This window comes from Pundamilia nyererei, unplaced genomic scaffold (assembly GCF_000239375.1).
Source record: "Pundamilia nyererei isolate P.nyererei 1_Seehausen unplaced genomic scaffold, PunNye1.0 scaffold00011, whole genome shotgun sequence".
Taxonomy (NCBI): domain Eukaryota; kingdom Metazoa; phylum Chordata; class Actinopteri; order Cichliformes; family Cichlidae; genus Pundamilia; species Pundamilia nyererei.
The window spans coordinates 1,136,681-1,159,671 of NW_005187412.1; the positions used below are offsets into that span (position 1 = coordinate 1,136,681).

At 38.5% G+C, this 22,991-nt stretch overlaps 1 protein-coding gene across 2 annotated transcripts in view; it reads left to right on the top strand.

Annotated features, from left to right (window-relative positions):
• The window catches only part of pcdh9 (protocadherin 9), a 186,843-nt gene that overhangs the window by 108,157 nt on the left and 55,695 nt on the right, over positions 1-22,991 (top strand). The window lies entirely within an intron of this gene.

Sequence of the window (22,991 nt, forward strand, 5' to 3'; positions counted from 1 at the left end):
CACACACACACACACACACACACACACACACACACACACACACACACACACACACATTCTATCTTTCGTCCCTGTCTCTGTCTCTCTTTTCTCTCTCTGTATCTCTGTCTGCACAGACATTTACAGGAAAACACACACACATTTATCTCAGCCCCTCATCCTCGGTCCATCTGTGACCTTGAGATGTATGATGGATGCTGGGCTTTGATGTAAGTGAGTTTTAAGTTTTAGATTGACAGGGATGGAACGTATTGATTACGTTACAGAGAGAGTTTGGGAGTGGGGTGAGAGACAAACATACAATCCCACAAATTACAAGGAAAAAAAGAGGAAAAAAAGAGCGGCTTGTAGTGAGAGTGTAGAGTTGATGGACAATGTTTCCCCCTTGTGGTGCTGGAAAGCAGGTAGGATGTCTTTGTAGTGTGTCTTTAAAAGCCAAGCAAAGCATCTGGGGAAACGGGGGCTGGAGTTTGCTGAGTGCAGTGACTGTGTGCCCCCTGGGGAATGAAAAGGACATGGAAATTAAGCCCAGTGTTCAATTTTGATCTCTGTTTGTTTGCCTTCTCAACTAACCCACTCTGTCTCTTTCTCTCACACACCCTGAAAAATACAAATATCTTTAATTAGTATGAAAGGAAACAGCAAACAGATGTGACTCACATCCGATCAGGGACTTTCTGTTGAAGTGAGACCCACTGTAGACTTTATGTTTGAGACTTTCACCCCTGATTGAACCATTTCAAAGGTTGAAGAAAGCCAGTACCCATTTTAGCCTTTTTTATTCCTTTAAAGAAGCCTAACTTGAATATATTTTAAGAATATGTAAACAAGATGTTAAAACGTTACTAGGATAAAACTTAAAAGTACATGACCTCTCAATCCTGCATCACAAACAAGAAAGAACTTAACTCAGACTCTCAGAAATTCAATTTTGTTTTCTTTCAGTCGAGCAAATTGGGAAATCTTATCAGTCATCACTGGCAGATGTTGTACACCAAAAGAGAAAATTGCTTTATGAATTTCACTTTAGTCACTATCTCTTCCGTCCCATGCTTTCTAGTGATACAGTATGTGGTCTCTACTGAGTAATGAGATTAGTCTTAAGTGACCATTGAAAATCCCACATCTCTGTCATATCCGGCCAGATTTCCTTTTTACAGCCCCTAGATCTTCTTGCTCCTGCAGAACTATAGAGGTCAGGCCACTTATGCTGACGACCGGTTTTTAGAGGGCACCAGTGAAAGAGAAGACAGACATACAAAGAGATTACGAGAGAGTGAAAGAAGCTACTGCGGGAGACGGTACGGCACTACGTTTTGAAGCGTTTCATCTCTGAACTTTGCAGACATTAAATGTATACACTTAGTCGAGTAGGTTTGGTCTAAATGTAAAATTAGAAAGTGGAGTATGCTAAATTTCAAAGTTACAGTCACTCGTTGTGGCCTCGTGGATTAATTTGGGAATTTAACAAAACTGACCGACAGAAGGAAGGGAGACACATCAAATCTGGACCTTGTGTCACTTCGGCTGTTAGCAGTTCCTGGTATAAAGTGTGTGAGCATGCTTGTATGTTCACCAAATGTCCAAGCATATGGCCATCCCATTGCTGCAAAGATGCCGTTAATCCCGTACTGCCCCAAGAGCTTATACTATATGGCTGTCATTCTAAGATGTCTCGATACCATTGCGCGTCTCCACGGTTATGGGGCTGGTTTTAAGCTGTTGATGACACTTTACAATGAAAGATGGAGATTATTCCTCAAATGCGCAAGCGAGATGGGGCAGATTATCTCTGTGGAGCTATCTCTACACTGCTGAAAGTTAGTACCAATGCTCTCAGTTTTCCCTGGCAGCCTAATGTTCAGCTGCATGGAGCTTGGAGCTTTAGTTTATTCATGATATCAGAACGTGCCACTTTTCTGCGAGCCTTCTGAAAGGACTTACATAACAAAACAACTGCAGTGCTAATGCTGCGAATATGACCGCGAACTGTATTTAGTCTGACAACAACGATACAGAGAGACGATATCCCTATGAATATATTCTCTTTATTGACCTCATGTGAGGATTAACTCTATTTTAGGTCAGAGAAAATCTGCTTGTTATGGATTGCATAAAAGTGTCATTTTCCAACAGGAAAATCGTTGCAAAGATTACGTGGAGATTGACCACTAACACCACTGGGAGAAAAAGTGTTTGTGTGATGCTGGGTTATAATTTAAATCGAGTGAGGGAATAGAGAGTACACTTTTTGGTGCATGGTAGATATTGAAAGGGTGTGTCTAACACACATCTACACTCTCAGAGTAATTTTTTAACACACATTTTCCTTCATTTGTGCTTCACTTTACTAATATTTCTAACGTACGGTAGCTGTTGCAGAAATGATAGCATAAAGGAATAAAATACAAAAAATTATGTATTATGTAATTTTATGTTTTGTAGAGACAAACAGGGGAATCTTATAGTGCTGGTTGGCTCTCTAATTGCTGCACCAGTGTTCAGTTGTGAGTGTATAACTGATTAGGGCTCACACATTTAGACTGAAACATCTACTCTATGCTAAACTACATGTTGAATCAATTTCAGGTCAAATAGCATTGAAATGTGCATTTGAAAATGGATGAGCTTGAAGAGATGAACACTGGAAGGCCTCTGAGGGTCCAGCAGAAATCACAGGGGGCATGACATTCTTTAGCTAAGAGAGAGGCAAGAACCCTTTCAAGAACAAGTACAGGAGAATAATTGGAGTACAAGTGCTAGACTCGCATTACCGGATCATGAGGGTAAGTGCTTGAGAGTTTGTGTGTGGTTGTGTATGTGTTGGCAAGGAGAGAAGGAGAGAACAGAGACAGATCAAGAGACAGACAGATGAAGATGGAGCCTGAAACACAGAGACGGATAGCCCTAAAGGTTGGATACCCTGGGAAGCCAGAGCAAAGGCGGTAACATGAGCTAAAACCAATGCTTTACAGCTGTTGAGAAAGAGAGAGATGGGACGAAACCTCTCGAGACGAGTTGGGGGTTAAGTGTTAGCTAAATGCCCAGTTTGTGAGTGTCATTGAAATCATTTACCCCATCATACCTCTCAGAAATGAACGGGAATGTTTTTGTTCCATCACTCCTCATGGTCGTGAAGTTAGCCTGTATCCATGTATCTCTCGGGGGGGGTGTTAAATTTGCTGTAAATATTGAATCAACTGGTCATGTGACCCAGCAGTAATACATTCAGCTGTCATGTAGTAAAATTTGTTTATGAATATCCGAGTGGGAAACGTGACATTTACTCTGGGGATATTGAGAGTTTGGCTGCTGATCAAAAAGGGAGCATTTAAATAGAAAATGTAGACACTGTGAAGACAGGGAAAGGACTGTGCAGGTATACTTTCACCGAAAAAGTATAACATCTGAAAAATACATTGAAATTGGAATCAACACCCGAGTTACAAGACATGAGAGGAATCCTTTAGGTAAACATCAAAGATTGTGCGATATTTCTGCTTGTGAAAAATACTAAGGAAAGGCATGATTTCAATGGCTTTATTGCATTAACTTTACTCATTGATAGGGATGTCACATTATGCTTTTCTGAGCCAGTCCCAAGTCCTTTTATAATTTTGTGTCTCTGCAGCGATGTAGTTTCTTATTGGCTTGGAAAGAAAACATTATCGTTTGTTTGAGCAGTTTAAAACTTCTTCTTTTGTATGAACTAACAAGAATTTTCCTGGGCTAAAGTCTTCTACACTCACCTCTGTGTGGTATAATGAACCTGCCACTCTTTGTTAAATTGATTAATAAATCACTTTACTGAACATAACAACATTTTTGCGCAATGTTGAGTTTTGATGCAAAGGAAACAAAAAATTGTGAGCCGTATAGTGGAGTTAAGCCTAAACATTCTGTCATCTCTAGTTTTCTGAACAAGCAGCACCTGTCAAGCTCACATCAAAAACACCACTAATTTGTTCTAAAAGGCCACGAGGCTTGTTGAAAGGGTGAGTGAGAGAGGCAGATGGAGAGGGAGAGACCAAGAGAGATGTAGTTGCCGTGGATTTGCCAGATGAAAGTACAGAAAGGCATTCTTGACCAAGAAACGGACTCTGCTTCTTTTGTCACTCTGAAGACGTAAAAAGAGACCCTCACTTCTTTATATAATGTGAACAGTAGACGCCTCAATATCTCAGCCGCCGACTGAAAATGTAAAGTGTTACTAATGTTTTAAAGTGTTACTGGGTATTAGAAAAAAAAATAGCACAATTTGCTTCAAAATATCACTAAATACATGTCAAATGTAGAAGAAGTTTGTAAAGCTTTTCTCTCCCATTGCCTTCTGTTGTTTGGAGCCAAATTACATTGAATATATTGAACTGATTTATGAACTGCTCAATTCAAATGTTTCATTGGTGGTGATAGAAAATCTTCAATTATTTATTCAGTATCCATCATTTATGAACGTCCATTATTTGTCTAGACATTTTGTATGATACTTATAGCGTTCAATGGATTCTTCCCCTGTCGTGCCAGTGAAGCAGATTCAAACTGAACTGAATTGAGATAGACAGGAATGAAAAGAGACAGAGATACAGGGAGATATTGATAGACCGATAGAGTAAGTGTGTTGCATCTTTCGCTCTCCCTCACGCTCCCTCTTCATGCTGTACTTCATCAGCTGACAGCTGCTGTGAAGGGTTATCATGATAGCCAACCAGTCAGCGCTGTAGAAAACAAAGGAATACACTCATACGTACAGGCTCCTTTAGTACATATTTTGCTATATATTGGAATTTCATTTGTTTCTTTTTTTTCCACACTTGACTTCTCTCCCTCTCCCCTTTCTAATCTGTCCTGGTACTTTTTTCTCCCTCTTTTGTCTTTTCCCTTTATCTCCTTGAATTTTTGCCTTTGTTTGCTTAATTCTCTAAGTGATTTTGCCATTGGATATTCGGAAACAGATCACAGTCCACAGCTGTACTATTTGAATAAAGCACAACATTATTTCCCAAGACAAATGATTAAAAATTAAACTTTTTTTTGATCTACTTGAGACAAATAGCATTTTAGGAACTTTGCGATTTCACTCCATCTGCGGCTTGATAAAAGAGAGCGTGTGCTTGAGATGATTAAAGACCCAGACCTCTCTCTATGTGTATTAATTAGCTATATCAGTTGTGCCTGTAATTGTGTTCACCTTGGGTTTCAGCGTACTTTTGTCATGTTAAGGTGCAATGTAAATCCATTTGTATCTTCAGTGGTAATACAGTTTGAAAAAGCCATGCCTGGAAGACAGCTTTTCTAAAAATCTCTTTGATGTGTATGCAATAGATTTTCTGATTAACAAGACTTTTTGGAGGCTGGAGCACTGAGATGATTGATACTTAGAAACCGACCCTCAAGATGAAAGCTGCTGATGAGTTAAGGATAAAAATCCTCTGAGCTGTCCTCTACACTGCATAGAATGGCTTTTTTTCTCAGTCCGAGAAAGGCTTGGTTGGAGGTTAGTCTAAAACCCCCCCTTTTTTTTTTAAGATTGTCTGTACATGAACTAAATTTATTTTGCTTTCAAAGAGCTACCCTTTCTTGCAATTTTAAAAATTAGTCTTGAGCAATATTCTCTGGGTTTTCTGGAGGTCTTTTTTCTTTTGTAGTCCAATTCTTGACTGAACTGGCCTGATTCCATTGGTTAAGACACTCAACACTGACTTATGAATCATTCAGGCATGAAAAAAAGCACCTAACTTAAGGAATGTACCAGTGGTGCCTAAAGGTGATAGGTAACTTTTCAAAGAACCCATTTCAAATTATATCTCTGGCCACTAGCAGCCTGCTGCAAAAACATAATTTGTTCCCATTTCTTTATCTGAATCTATTAAAATGGAAAAAATAACAAGAAGACAGGCATAAAATAATATTTTTGCACCAACCACGTGATTCCCAGCTATTAAACCCCAAAAAATCCCTATATTGGCATGGTGTGCAGTGTGTCCTTAAAAAATTTGAGGACCAAAGAAAAAGTGGCAGACCTAAAAACTGTCTAGATGATCAGTAACCCAGGACATGATCTACTGTTCACTAAAAAACATCAGCAAAGATGGTCTCGGTTAACGGCTGACTGTCAAGAAACCATTCTTAAGGAAGCAAAATGGGGAGTAAAAGTTAAGGTATACCAAATTACACAAGAACTGGAGTGAACATCAGTGGAAACAGGTCTTATGGAGTGAAGAATCCAAATATGAACATACATCAACATTATTAAAGCTGTCTGGGATCATCCTGATGATAATGAATGATAACAGAAGCCAGCCAACATCCAAAGTAGAGCCTTAAAATGTCCTTCAAGAAGCCTGGAGAACTATTCTTGAAGACTACAGTACTTACAAAATTTCATGAACGTTTGCCTAAGAGAGTTCTAACAGCTTCTAACAGCATAAATATTAACTTTTAAACTCATTATAACTGTGCAAACTCTTTTCCCCCCATTTGTACTGTATTTTCACTTATGTTTGCATTTCAAAAAATGACTGTACCTATTTCCTTTTCTTCCAGCAAAATATAAAGAAAAGAAGGGTGTCTCAAGACTTTTGCACAGCATTGTAAATACCACCGACATCTCTACAGAGAAGTTTTTATTGTCCATAGATTTTTGCATTTATATTACATATAACATGCAGTGTTTACCCACTGGGACATATTGTAAGAATACAGATACGGACAACAGTGAAAAGCCAAATGACATTCATATATAAGCATTGCCGAGATGTCATCACATCCCACATTTCATTGTTATAAAAATACAAGGTTCCTTTTTCACACATACAAAAAATAAGCAAGGCACATTTCATACAGTACAAAGTGCATCGCCTTTTTGTGAGTACAATCATATTAGAAAGGAAGTGGCCTGTTTCTCTGCTGTCATTTCACATTAACAAACCATAATGTAAATGGGAATCTGTTGAGTAGATCATTTTAGTAGTTAGAATTGGTATTGAGAACGTGGACAGCAATATTGTGTTTTTCTGCACATTCGATATTCGAATGACCAAATGTCCAAAATATAATGTCTAACTGAAAAAAAGAATGAATTGTCTTGACGTGACCGAAGTTTTTACTTCCATCAAGATGTAGCTGTCGTTTGGTTTCAGACCCTGATTGAAAGAAAATCCTCAAACAAAAAATTCCTTGTGGGATTTTATTTTAATTTCCCCATATTAAAATGACTTCCAGGTCAGGCATCTGACTACCATTTGATGAAAATTCGTATTAAAATATTCATCTACTTAAGAGAAATAAAGAGATTGTATCATATCTTTGCCAAAGTGTAATTATATGCTGGTTTGTCCTCTTGAACCATTGTCAACCTGTCTTTTATCTGAGTATCTCAGGAGAAAGGTTTCATGGTAAGAGACAGAGATAGGCACGAGTTTCATGGACGTGTGTTTTGATATTAAGCCTGTCTGAGGACAAGGCTACTTGTCAGATCAGGTCACTTTAATTGATTTATCTGCTTGGCACAGCTGTGTGCGCAGTACAATCTATCTTGTTTTAGAATGCAATTTAACTGGCTGCATCACAACAGCACCCTGACAGAAAGTCAATACTACACAGAGTGTATATGTATATATATATATATATATATATATAAACACATACCAGTGGGGATGGTGTAACGGCTTCTTTGGGAGCCCTCTTTTCTTTTATTCTCTGACCTGCTCGTCCTGAACCTGTGTGCCCATTGCTTCTGAAGGTCAGCTCATCTGAAGTGAACTACTCCCCTTCTGCTACCAAGCAGCTTTGCCAACTTCACTTTGTATTTCCCTCTACTTCAGTTATTTCTTTCTACCACCAAACCTTTCAGGGTGAGAAGTATTATACACATCACTACCCTTCAAAAAGAGACAGGAGAAGGAAACTGGCTTGTTGCTACAGAGAGACAGCGCTTCACACTATTTTATTCTGTCTCAGGAGAAAGTCTTCTCGATTCATCTGAACATTTTTGGTTCCTTTCTTATAGTAACTTGCACATGATTTCCACAGTGTCTGCTGGAAAACCTTTGCTAAAAGTCAAGATCTGCTGCTCAATGTTAGTGTTATATAAGCCATATCCATTTTTTAATGCTAAATTGCTAATAGTTTAACATCGTGGTCAGATAGTGCAGTGACGGTAATGAAATTCTGCTATGCATTTACCTTAAAAGGTAGACTAAATGTAAAAAAACAAATAAAAAAAAATTAAGCCTTTTTTCAATTCAGTTCAATTCAAATCACAACAACAATCACCTCAAGGCATTTTATACTGTAAGGTAAACACCCTACAATATTAAAAAGAAATCCTAAAAATCACATGACCCCTTTGAGCAAACACTTGTCAACAGTGACAAGAAAAAGGCTCCCTTTTCACAGTAAGAAACTTCCAGATTACAAATTAAATTATATATAAGAGAGTTGCTAACTATTTATTATACTTTTAATCAAACTGGATGGATATGGTAATTTCCTCTAAAACCTTGATACTACTTTAATATATTTTAACCTACATGATAAAGAGAGTAATATGATTATGAATTACTGTAAGTGCATAGCTGTGATGTGCTGGATGTACTACATGTATTTTTTTTCCAAGTAAACTCACAATTATTTTTAAAGCAATCCTACTCTCAAATGGCCTTAAAATAAAGTGATATGCAGTAACAGAATTTAATTCATTTGTATATATGTTAAATATTTCCATGTGTATTTTACTCAATACAACACATAATTCAGTTTAACTGCAGCGCTATTGTAAGACTTTAATGGGTTGATTTACTAATTTGTTTCAAGAAAGACAATAATGAAACATTATTAGTGAACAGGGAAATTACCCTTATCCTCTACAAAATCACAGAGTATATTTATCTCAGGCTGATAATGGGATCGATAAGATAATGAAAACTCTCATTTCACCATGTGGAACAAATGGATATAGAGAATCACAAGAAAAGAGTATTTTTTGGTGCATCAGTGCAATTTCTTAGCATATATACGTGCAATTTCCTTGAAGCTAAGTATACCTATAAGTGTCCAACATGCTTTTTTCCTTTGTTGCAGTTACAAGGTGCTTTCTCCTTTGTTCCCCGCACACAATGGCCACACTTCTGGGTTTTCCCCTCTGGGTTTTTTTGATTCACTTGAAGAAAGTCAGAGCAGACACCTCAGCTGATGGCAGGGCATAGCATGTCTGTACAAAGTAAACACACTTTTTTCTGCAAAAATCATCTTTGCTTTAGCTGATCAAACAGCTCAGAAGATATAACACTGCCTATGAATAGAATATGAGTTCAATAAATTGACCAGTCATCAAAGTTTCGTGACTGTAGCTTGCATTGTTACAGAACTATTGTAATGGCAAAATCTGTTCGCAAACAGACAAAGTGCTGCGCTGAAAACCGCCTTTGTGGTAGTTCACACAGTAGGTGTGTCCGGTACAACATTTGATGATGACACACAGGAAAGCAAACAAACAGGCAGGCAAACAGACAGTCAGACACACAAGGTGAAGACAATACCAGCCACAAATGCTTAAAACATAGACCTAGAAAAGATTCTGAAATAGTCATTTGCTTCCAGTGTCCAGTTAGTATGTATAGTTATATTGTTAAAACTATTAATTATATATACATTTATATGAAAATTAAATAAAAGTTTCACAAACACTTACAAAAAATGATTGTGACTGTGAGTAATGAAACATGCTGTTGTCTTTTAAATGGTAGTTTTCAAAACAGCCGTTGGTAGCCATCTTCAGAGGGACTTGGGTGCATAAAGATGGTGATAAATTGATTGACTCAGTTTGCTATCAGTCTGCAATCCAAGTCTGACTGCAATTGGTAGGAGACAGGTTACCTCTCACTAGGCAGCCTGTGCAATTGCCTTGCGATCAAAAGTGGTCGCCCAGAATTTGAGGGTGGACAACCGGTTGGTTCACTGCAACTTCTTGCAGCTGGTCACCAAGTGCAAAACAATTCAATACAATCAACAGGCAAGCACCTGAAACTGGGTCACGCAACAGGATAATGATCCCTTTCATAAAAGCAAATCTACAACAGAATGACTGGAAAAGAAAAAAATGGCCCAGTCAAGCCCAGACTTCAACCTGATGGAAATCATGTGCCAGGATTGTGGCTGTGCATAAACAAATGCATGCAAATTGCAATGAACTCAAGCAACTTTGTACAGAAGAGTGTGCCACAATCATGTAGGAGACTTCAAGCTACTAAATCATGGGGTATATTTAGTTTTTCCAAAGTCTGCATAGAGCCCTGTAAAAATCTTCTTTTGTATATAACTACTTGTTTTTTGTATATAAATATACACACACAGTATATGGTAAACAGGTATAACATGAAACAACAGCAAGAAATCTGTCTTAATATAGCAATAAATTGGACTGGCTCACAAAGCAAGATGGAAAAAAAAAAGGCATAGGTTTGAAATTCCCCAGCTTGTTTGTCTGGCTGAGCGGCCTTAATTTGGTTGTATCGCATTTATGCCTCGTGGTTGATACTGAGCAAGATGAATCATTGTAAAATATGAGCAAGATCAGCCGCTTGTTTCCTGGAGGTAAAAGCTTGTAAGACCGCTGGTAAATACACCCAGAAGAGAGCATATCCTCTGAGATAAAGGGGAGTAAAAGCAAGAGAAAATGATAGAGGGATGTTGCAAATTCCTCTTGGCTTTTTTTTGGGATTCCTGATAGAATATTCTGTGAATGTGTCAGGACTCTTTTTTTTTTTAAATGTTATATTATAAAGTACGTTGTTGGCTATCTTTAAGACCTCCCATTTTGCCAACCCTTAATCTCCTGCCAGTCACTGAGATCATCTAAAAGTGCTGAGAGGCTGACCCCTCATCCACAGTTTCTGAAATCAGGGCAAGATCTTTGCAGTTGTAGCACATTTCTGAGGCCAGCTAATACCCTCAGAACAATCTGCAGGTCTCTGATAATGGCTTGTAAAATCTTTCATCTTGACATAAGCTGGCATATGCTGAGTGGCTCTGCATGTTTATCTTAAAGCAACAAAAGCAGGGCCAAAACATGTAAGGTAATCACATCAAAGACCTCTGCTCAACTCCAGTGTTAGATCCTGTTTTCTTTCTAATCAGCCGTTGACCGTGTGGGCATTATGTGCATCGGAAATTAGTTTACGAAATGTTGCTAGAGTATGTTGGGAGAAGCAAATTGGGTCTTTGCTCCTGAGAAATGTTGCGGAAGAAAATAAGCTTTGTAAAGCAAGACCTAAATTAGTCCTACCTTTGATGACTTATTCTTGAATAACCAGCTTAATACTGGCATGAATAATGACACAAAACCGATCTGTAAAATATCTCTCCACCAGAGTCTTCCACTTATTTCAGATGCCACACCCAAATGGAGCCAGGCAGCATGTTTATGTGGACTTTACTTTCTGTATTATGTCTTTGCTTTCATCTTTTGACACCCTAAAAAGGAGCTTTTCTTGAAAATGTGCTCTCTTGCCTCTTTCTCATCTACAGGGCAGAAGAATAATCAAGCCCCCAACCCTCCTTTAATGAAAACAGAATGTACTGAGGTTCGGTACGGATGTTGCCAGGCAAAAACTGCAAATTATACTATTCCAGGAAAAAACTCAAACGACCGGCGTCTTAAAAACAAGCCTTTCTTTCCGGCAAATGATGGTAAGCGTCATATGAACAGAACAAGGGACAAAAGGCAGAAACTGTGACAGGGCATGAACCTCCCCTGTTGAGTAATGAAATTAAATGACAGCTCTTGAGCGAGGAAGGGATGCTGAGAGAGAGAGAGAGCAAGGGAGAGAGGAGTGGGGGGATTTTGTCCAGCCAGGAAATTGAAGCCATCACAAGCAAATTGAGTTCAGGTCCTTTTGGTGGGCAAGAGCAGACCAATCAATTTGGCCTACTACTCAGTGCCTGTCAGCCTCACAGAAGGACACCTTGGCATCCAATAATAGGAGCACAGTAAACAACTGAAGCCTTGGCTCAGTTAGTCTCAGCTAACCGCTACCTATCCCTAGTAATTTTTCATCAAGACAAACATATATGAAGATAGTGTGCATCATTCTCCTTTTTTTTTTAAAGTGTCTTTGTATTCATGTGCAAGCTAGTTAATGGGTGCCAAATTAAAGGCTGGATCATTTCCACTAATTGTGGTGTCTGTTCATGAAGAGAACAACACTTTTCACGAGATGAAATAAAAATTATCTTTTTATATCTCTCTCTTCCTTCAGGACACAAATAAGGTAAACGAAAACCAGACGTAACCTCTGTCAGTAAAGAAATCCTATCAAGTCTGTCTAAGTTGGAACCACATTTTAATGAGCCTGGTTTGGCCTTTCCCTTCTGCTAATCTTTGGACAGTGACACAACATTCTTGCTAATTATCTCGATTACACAGCAGGAACGCACTACATCACAGTTCTGAGGCAACAGTCGACGAGGGGTGGAATCATACAACCCCAAAGGCCTAATTATCTCTGTTGGTTTCCAATTAATCCATTAAGTTGTTTTGGCTCAGCTGCAAGACCTGAGGCACCATTTTATGTACCAATACAGTGCACCATCAAACAACTGCGGTACGTGAGCTTTTGTTTTGCAGCAATTCGCTCTTAATTCTTAATTGCTCTGCCCTCACTTTTACCTTTAATTTGTCCTAACAGATACATCTAGGAAGACATGATGAGATAAATCAATACGCTTTCAACAGAATATTCTCATTTACGGTAATCCAGTATAGCCCACGTTCAATTTAAAGAAATGCATCTTATTGTAGAAGCTAGTGTAGCACTATTGCTTCTCAGGCGTCCTGCCTCTACTGGCTTACAATGATGAAGTTGCCTGGCTTACCATATGTAAAACTGCACTGATCGTATTGATGAGTTGCACAGCAGTCAATAATCGTTTATGTGATAAGCTGCCGGACTCATGGGGGAGGCTGAGAAAAGGCTTCAGGGCCAAGACGGGTTATGAGATTCATGGTGATACAGGCTGTAGACATTAAGTTTGTTTACATGCTGCCAGTGAGCCATTGGAGCCAGTGCTTGTGAATGATTGTTTGAATATTGCAGCTGTCTCTTTAAACTAATATTGGGATTTTCACTCTACATCATTTTTTTTCTCTTGGTCCTGTCTGTCATCTCCATTTTCCTCACACCAATATTGTCTTTCTCCCCTTGCACTTCTGTCATAAACTGGTAACAAGAGATGATGAGAGGGAAAAGCCAATATACTTTGCTTTTTTTCGCTCATTCTTTTTTTTTCTCTGATGGCAGTGCTGTGTCTCAGTTGGATTATTATTTGCCAAGTTGTAAGAGAATCCCAAGTGAGCACATGCAAATTTATAAACACTTATGTACTAGTTTTTCTTAGTCTATGCCATTTAGTTTTCTTTTATATGGATAGGGAACGGAGGTACCCATCTTTACGAAAACAGCTGAGCTTGTGCTACAGCTTATGTAACTTCCAGACATCTTTGTTTTTCTCTCTCTAGGGATTTTATTACTAGATGTGTAATAAGTTATTGCTCGAGGATATTCTTCAACAGCAAATAATATTTTGAGTGTGTATCCATGCCTTGCAAAACACATATTTGTGCCAAACTGAAATCATTACTGAAGGAATGACACCTCTGTATAATAGGGGTATGTGACAAGCCTGCAGTCTTCACCGGGAATGCTGCATATCTCTAGTCTGATTCTCAGCCTTAGGTGGCAGGATTCAAATGGGCTGTTTTACTTTGTAATAACATAAAATTACATGAATAATTGAGATCTGGTCAATCTGTCACCTTTTTTCTTTGTCATAGTCTATAATTGATATTGTGATTCCTTATTTTAATAGTTTCTTTAAATAATGGTTGGATAAATGTTTGAAGCAGCCTTTTCTTAGATTAGCTTTACTTTTCTTTTAAATCTGCCAACAAACAAATAAAACAATCCAAAAAGTACTATAGGACACATGTAATTTCAGTGTTCAGCGATCGTTAACATGACTAAATGTCTCCTTGTGCTTGTTTATTGCTTAAAATTCTTCTCAGAAACAAGAATGCTACCCTATTGCTGGAAAAAGCTCTAGTCAGTGGGCATAGTGGCTAGAGAAGATCAGCTGTTAAGTACAACTATCTACTGCCACAGCCTCAGCACCCGTATAAAAGACACTGCCATCACAGGCAAGCCATTTTCCCTCTATGGGAAATCAGGGCATCCTGCCTTAGGCTGTTGGTGTAAGTACTTAGAGTACAGAAGCTGCCACTGAGCAGGTCAGGAAAACACGCAGAGAGAAAAAGAACGATGACTAAAGAAGAAAGGAGGAAGAAAGTAAACTTGGTGCTGATAGAATGCAATACATATTTATCCATTTCACACAGTCATCTCACATCTGGTAACAGTAGAGCCACCGGGTACCCAGTACAAGAAGAAGCTAACTCTGGCATCCATTTAGTGATGTTATTGGGATTCTAAAGTTACAGACCTGTCTTGGTTAGGCTTGTTTAGTTTCAAGAAGAGTTGTTCAGTCACCCATATTTTACTGGTGGTGTAAGTCAACAGCGCCCCTGCTGCACATTAACTCTGTATCTTGCCAGATTTGGTGAGGAGACGCAGCTGAACTGACAGCAGAGACCATGGTGCTTTCTGTACAGTTGATATTGTTCAGAACTTAGCAGCATAGCAGATATTTTCTGTTTACAGCCAACTGTCAAACCAAGAAACAACAACTTACTCTACTGATCAAACCAGAAATTTCACACCAGGGGGCATTTCCAGCCATAAAGATAAAGCGCAAAGGATTGTATATCAGTGTTAAAGCACAGTATCAGTCATGCTGGGGGCCAAGGAACGTGCGTGGAAAACTCTAGTTATTTACATTTGACCAATGAGGAGCACATTACCAATAATCTCCTTTACGCTCACAGCCATTTTTTTAAAACATGATCAGAATGAGTTGCCATGGCAACGGGGCACAGGCAACAGTCCTGTGCCCCGTTGAACTGCTTAGGTTCATCAAGACTGCTTATACCACCAAAAGTGGGGGAAACTGACAGAGAATTGGTGGCTTGATTCATTTTTGCATGAACAGGCTGTGCATGTGGAACAATCTTAAATTACTGGTCATAGTTGGAGCTGCTGGTCATTGATCCTGATGAGCCAATTTCCATCTGTTCGTTTTCTTAACTGCGTACCCAACTTTGGGTTGCCATGTGCAATTATATAGTATAGCAATGTTTCATCTTATTGTGATAAGGTCAGTCAAACGTAGAACAACTATATCATGTTGATTATGAGTTCTGCCCATTTATCTGGACCCCTAAATAGAAGTCAGAATTTTTAAAATATACTGTTATATGGTGTAATATGCTGTAATATTTGGGGTTTTTTTATTTGAGCGTTGTTCATCTGTATTCATGTTTCTTTTTTTTCTTTTTTTTCTTTTCTTTTTTTATGTCTTTTGTTAACAGGGGAGACCTGAGAAGAAAATAGCCCAAAGAATCTGAACATAAAATAGTAATATATGACATATATATAGAAAATTTGCAAAAAACAGTGAGAGGCGTAAGTGAGGGGTATACTCAGGCTAACGCTGCTGCTTGCTGAGCTGTAAAATGATAATTATTCTCTATCAGTGTTAGATCTTACCTCAGGAAAGGAAAACAAATTATCTCCTTCAAGATCAGCATTAATTTTTATCTACCCATCCCATATACAAATGTATGTATGTATAAAGCAGCAGCTGAATGGTTTTCCTTCTGAGAAAGAAATGCAAAACATAGCAGAGAAACTGAGAACTGCTCCTTTTTTGTCACACTCTCCCCCAAAATGCAAACAGGCAGGCGATCACATACAAACAAAAACAAATTATGCACTGCGACACACACTATCCACCACTATGCATTATGCTGGCACCTTGCTTTCACTAGGAACGGTTGGATGGAAATTACTGGCTGCTTGGCAACAAAACAAATGGAAAAAGGGTCTGGGTGATTTTTTTTTCAGATGATTAGCTGCATCAGAATTATTGTTAGTAACATCATTGGCCATAAAATTAATTATTATGGCTAGAGCTTAATGTATGTCTGTACTGTGAATTCCTGTCAGATAAAAGAACAGAAAGTTGCTGTAGTTCTAATTTTCTGTAACTTGTACTCACCTGAATCCATTGAAAGCATGTAGGTACAGAAATCCACCATCTGCTTAGAGGTAAAACTAAGCTCCAAAGTACACTGAATATCATAATTCGCTATTCACATCTATATTTTATAGCCAGAGCACACACTTTGGAAACATTTTGAAGAGTTTTCAGTAAACATGTTAGACGTGTAACATCTTAGTGTATACAAGCACCAATATGTCTAGTGTGTAAGCCCATGTAGCACCATAACGGCTGACACGTACCGCAAGTGCAGGGTGTCGATAAGGATATTTGGTGGCGCTGTCAACACCTTGCCATGGTGCTTCAGTATCAAACATCCCTTCCGTTATCACTTTCTTTCCATTACCCAGTGGCATGAACATCTGCTGCTTTTGGGAGAGGTTACAAGTTGCCTTCTCAAGTGTTTTAACATGAACAGAGATTACAAAATGTCCTTCTCTCTCTGGAAAAAGGTTTTCTTGGTGTGGCATAAAATTCAACAAAGGTTTTGCAACTCAGACCATAACTTCAAACCCCAAGTCTGATTACAAAACTGTGCAATAGTCTTTTACTGCTGTGCTTTATTTAAACAGCAGCTATCCTTTCAGATTCCGTTTAAGCTGCATTATCAGACAAGCTTCTCGTTATATTATAAAACTTTGTGGCGCGTCACCAGTTTGGTTAGAGTTACCTTTTCGCTGACCTGATAAGATGGAGGAATCTTTCCAACCAAACTCTACTTGACTGTTTATCTAATCATGTATTCTATTCATTAAAACTGAGATTAAGAAATGAAGATTGAATTTGTTTCAGTGCAATTTATCGTATTGGAAGCAGAAATGACATTCTCAGAACATAATGTTGTTAAACTTTATGGCTATTATTTTCAATTAATATGCTGGAATTGATGAACTGACTGTGCAAAAATTATATTAAATGTTTTATGTTATATATGTATATAGGTTATTAATTATATAACCTAACGAAACCAAGGAACCATTGTGAAATTTAAATTACCAGTTGCCAGTCAACCAGACTGCACTGCATTGATTTACATTTGATCTCTAAAAGCTGGATAATCATGGCTGTGTAAATAGCCATTATTTCCACAGGATAAACACAGATCCAACTAAACAAACGTGTGCTTCCACCTATTTGATGTAATGGACTCACAAATAGGATTTCATGACAAGTAATAGGGTTGTAGGTTATTATGAATTATAGTGTACATTGTGATAATTCTATATTTCCCTACAAAATAAATCGGTGGTTTTAATGGACCGTTAACATGTTTTACTTGATTTGGATTTGGTTTTTTTTAGTATCCGTCATTCATTTTATCAGCGCAGTACCACCGAACACCGACTTCACTGTCTACAGCTGAGTGTAGCAGCGAGATCACATGGACTGTAACTCATAAACACATCAAGATTCCCCATTCAGTGCTCAGGGCCTAGCCTGCTCTGCTCTGTAGTTAACTGTCTCTGAGTGTCAAATCCTTCATCCTGATGCAGGAGACACACATAGAGAAGAATTGCTGTGTCTCTCATTTTATGGATTTGGATGTCGGCAGAGGGTAGAGCCGATGAGTGAGTCAGTAGTGGTTAACTTTGTAGCTAATGCTCTGTGGCAGTTGCACAGGTTTCTTCAGCTCAGCTTGAGGCACATAGGGAAGCTGGTTGAGTTACAACTGTCTCACAGTTCTCACTCAGCCAAGTCAGGTTCTTTAACAGCATACCAAGGTTAGGATGAAAAGGGAGAGGTAGATGTATGGGGAGAGGGGAGTGAAACCTCCTACAGAAAAGAAAGAGCTGCAGTTCGGAGAGGAAAATAAAAGTAGATGAGTCTAAGATGTCCAAATCTAGCCCCAGGTAGAGTTAGATGACATTAATTATAAATGAAATTTCACCCTTCTGAAGAAGCCTTTTCAGGTCAGATCTTTTTAGTTTAGAGATTTTCCTGCTCTTTTCAGAGACAAAAAAAATGTTCAGTCGCATTGTTTTACTTTATAGCATGCATCAATCTATCCCTCTATCCTAATGGCAACGTCAGTCATTTCATGTGTTTATGTCACTGACTACTCATACGCATTTACTCATTTCAGTCTTTTTTATTTAAGTATTAATGAATTCTTATTAGTTATTGTGTAGAGATTGGTCATCATGTAACCAAGTATTCTGTTTTTCTATTGGCTGATATACATTGTGAGTGTATTTAACATTTGAAAAAGTGGCGCTTCCCTCTATCTGTATCTAATAACATATATATTACAGTAAGTGTAGTGGTTTCCAAATTTGCCTAATTATTTGAAAGATCCTTAGTTTGATTGTGGGAGGCGACACAAATCCCTTGGGGGGGGTTTGTGTCAGGAAGCGCCATGTGGTGTAAAAATCAGCCAAATCAAACATTCAGTTTCCACTATTTCACAAGGGGGCGCCACTTGTTTGTTTGTTTTTTAAGTCAGCTAGTGACCAATATGCAGGAAGGTTAGTGCAAAGTCCTGTGTTCGAATCCATCCTGGGCCTTTCAAATTTATTAAGAAACTTTAATATACTTATCAGTTCATCGGACTTGCAACTATATTTTTTCATAGTTGTATATACAGTTTTTTTGAGATTCTTGACTTTATTATGTTTTTATGTTAGATTGCTACATGTCATAAATATGGTAGCTTGCTCAAAAATATAGAGTAAAGCACTAGTATCTTTCTTTTTTCATTTCAAACAAGCACACACAATGGAGGAGCAGTATTCATGATAACTTATGAAAGTGGGATGAGATTTAGTTTATTAGGGAAGTGTTGGCAGATGAAAATCAAGCAAATTGGACTTTGGGGGCACAAGCAAGAAGGAGCTTGTCACAGCTTTTGTCATCTGTGAAAGATGACAGGTGAGAGTGTGAGTCTGGTGACAAACATGCTGTATGACTAGACTAGATTTATGCTTTTTGGTGGGGAAAAAAGTCCCTTATGTCAGTTAGACAATAAACGGATAAACAAACATGCAATCTATGTACAGGATCCATAAATCTTTATAAGATCAGTTAGGCTAGAAAGAGTCAAAATGATGGACTGCGCTAATAATCACATGCTAAGCTTGTGTTCTGTAAATGAAAAAGAGAGAGCACAGTGCTGATAGACAATACAAACACGCACTCACATGCACTCACATACATGCCCGCTTTCCCAAGCTTGCAATTTGGGAAATGGGTCAGATGTGACTTAGATTTATGTATCTTTGTGTTTTTTCTTTGTGCGCTCGTGTGCTTGCGGTAAGCTAAAAAGTGAGGGAGTGACTGCGCAGGCTTTATTGTGGATGTGACAGAATGCAGATGTTTCTCAGAACTGCCTAGCTATGATTTAATGATGAAAAGCAGAAGGCAGCAGACTTAGACTCTGGAGAGGCAGCGGGAGCAGACTACGTCAATATTAGAGTCAGAATCAAAGACGGGGAAGATTGTGATTTATTTGTCACTTTTTATTTGAGTGTTACTTACAGAAACACGTTTGGGAACTCTTTTTATCTCTGTGTCTTTCATCTTTTTTAAGCAGTTCGAAAAGCTTGTTTTTGACTGTGTTTATGTCATCAAAATAAAGCAATGCCTGACTGCGACTGTGATGCATTTTATGGATGAGCCCAAAGGAAATCCGAACGTTACCTTGACAGGAGGCAGTGTCTATCAGCTGCTAATATGTCACTTGATTTGATGTTTTGCGAAATGCTACAGCTTGTCAGGATTGTGGATGAACACTGTGGGGAATAGAGTATGATGCACGAATGTACTTTTTTCAAAACACAATAAAATATCAAACAAGGACATGCATTTTTTTCTATTTCAGGGTTAGAAAAACTCAGGTGTGTCATTTTGTCATGTCAGGAAGAGTTAAAGTCAGCAATAGCAGCACAAAGGTGTGAGATAGAGGGGATAAAATAGAAAAAAGGGGGGAAAAAATCAATCAACACTCGCTGTGGAACACAGAAGGGCAAACACTTCAGTGGGTTTTTGTTGATATTAAAAAAATAAAGTTTTTCCCAAGGTGACCAGCAGATGGCAGAGCACCTTTGGGCTCTAAGGCCTGAACAAGAGCGAGAGAGCAGGGCAGGCAGAGAAAGAGATCTTTTCGTGAGTTTTGCTTTCCTGGTTGACTGATCTCCCTCAGTGGTCTGATTGTGAGAACGGACTCGTGGGAAGTGTTCTCTCACCGCAGGTGTCAGACTGCTGTTAGATAAGATTATTTGCGGTAGTGAGGAGGTTGCATTATTTGTGTGTGCATGTGTGTACGCACGCTTGTTTGTCTACGTGCGCATGCACCACTTCTCGGTGTGTGCTTCTTCTCATTAAATGTCTGCCTGATAGAAATGTAGTGCTACATTGTGTTCGGTTGGAACACAGTACAACACAGAAGTTGTTTTCGACTTGCACACTGAGCTCCATATGGTCAAACTCAGGAGGAGAAAGACAGGGAAGCGAAGAGAAAGCCTGCGCTCCGTGTCATAAGCCCTATCACTGTTTGCTTCTGTTTTACAAAACCAAAAGTTATAATGCTTTTGTGTTCTGTGGGATTCAGGCTTTAGTGTGGAGTCATTCTGATAGTGATTTTAACAAAAAAGGCAAAGCGTGCCTTGAGAAATCATTGAATCTGCTACGGTACTTTTACAATACGCTGTGTGTGTGACTTCCGACTGTGCCAAAAAGGAAAAATAATAAAAACAGAATAAACTAAGTGCTTAGCTTGCATTTAGTCTTTAAGAGGCAACAGCAATTGAGATCAATGAAACTGCTGTCGAGCTTTCCAATAACTAATAGTGTTAATAACGATTTTAATACTCACGTGGGTTGGCCCACTTCAAAGAAAACACAAAGGCAGACAGATTGGTTTTAGAATGCAAAACTTCACATTTATGCTTTTTAAGAAACACGTATAAAGTTGGAGCTGGTGTCAAATGAGACATTTATGGTCCCCTGGCAGTTTTTATTTTCCCTTTACTTAATATTGTGCTTTCTGTGAAGACCCTTGGGCAAATCCTATTCCTGTTCATTTGCTGGCTTGCTGGAATTGAAACCTTCCAGCAGCAAAGTGCTGCTAGTTGCTTTGTGTTTGTTAAAGTGACTGTGTTTGGTCAGGCAAATTATAAAAACAAGCGGATAACAAGGGTTAGCAGGCGTGATAAGCCATAATATCTTGTAAACTGGCAGCGGGGATAGTTTAAGCTGGTCTTATGCTAATATTACTACAAGTGACAGTCAGCAACAGAGAAACACAAACATCTTCAAACATGCTTAAACTTACAAATAAACATGTGCAAAAACACAAGCAGAAACATCCACAGAATCACTGTGTGCATTTTAAAGCCTTACAGCTACTGTGGTAGTGCAGTTACATCCTCAAATGTTACACATTTATACATTCCTTTGCTTGTAACGATATTTTTTTAATTGACTTTTTTAAAGAAGTCTAATTCATTTTACGGTGTATGTGGGATTATTTCTTTACACTGAACTTCTCCACTTTGTCCAAACAGAGCCTAGAATCTTTTCAAGGTCCCACCAGTGTCTGACAGCACACACTACCATTATCCCAATTAATTATAAACCATTTCTTCTCTGCTAGAAGTCAGAATCAAAGGAAATAACATCTCTAGAGCACTGTTATATTAAATAATTTCTTGCACTTGTCATATATACAAGTAGACGACTTTGTAATATTACATTTGTCATGTCATATAAAATGTAGATTGCTGTTCGCTATTCTGGGCTTTGGATAATAGCAGACATTGTTTCCAGTATGGATTTGACTTTTTATTCACCCAATCAATTAATAATTAAACTACATTCATGTCTAGTTTAATGCCACATAAATCACTTTATAAAACTGTAATGCATTTATACAATCTGCATGTGACTGTGTTGTGAAATATACAGTGTTTCCATAAGTCTGACAAGAACTGGTAGAAAAAAAAACTGCCAGTGTTCGTTTTCCTGGCTGGACACTCTCAGGGCTGCCAACAAATAGATGGCTACCTTGCCTAAGGCCAACTTCTTTGGCATTAGCAGCAATAAAAACATATGCAGACACTGTTAATTAAGTGCAGACACACTACACCTGCCACCTTCCATTGCTTTTCTCTTTCGCTGGCTTCATTTTCTTTATAAAGTGTTTTTCAGGCTTCATAGACATAACGTGTCTCCCCAAATGTGAAACTGATAGCGCTATATTACCATATCAGTATACATTAGCTTCCACAGAAACAAACAATGCAATGAATTCCTTTAGAAAGGTCTTCTCCCTGTTATCTTCATTCAAAAGGCCAGATCTGATCAGCAGCCGTTTTTAAATTACTGACAATGACATTTACCCAGTTTTACCTGCAGTTTTACAAGGCATTTACAGCCAGTCATACTTGCAATTGTCATTGGAGAATATGAGTTAATTGTTTAAACCATCCCTCCATCCATCATTATTCAATTTACACACTGTATTTAAATATGAAGCCAGTTTTTGTGCTAGTGTCCTGGGTCTAACTGCAACCCCCCCCCCCCCCCCCCCCTCCCCCTTTATTCCCTTTCTTTATTCTTCCTTTTTGTTTAATTGAATGTTTGGAGCAGTTCTAAAATATATAATGAGGTCATTTGCATTAGACTGCAGATTGGGTGACCTTTGCTTTTGCCAATAATTACAGTAAAACCCGTCTCTGTCTGTCATCACCAAGGATGTGGCAGGGACCTCTCTGTGCTCACGAAAGGTTAGCTGGAGGCTTGCGTCTGGACTTATGAAAAAGCCTGAGGAAAATGTCATTAGAGCAAGGGAAAAGACACTCAGAATTAACAATTGGAAATTC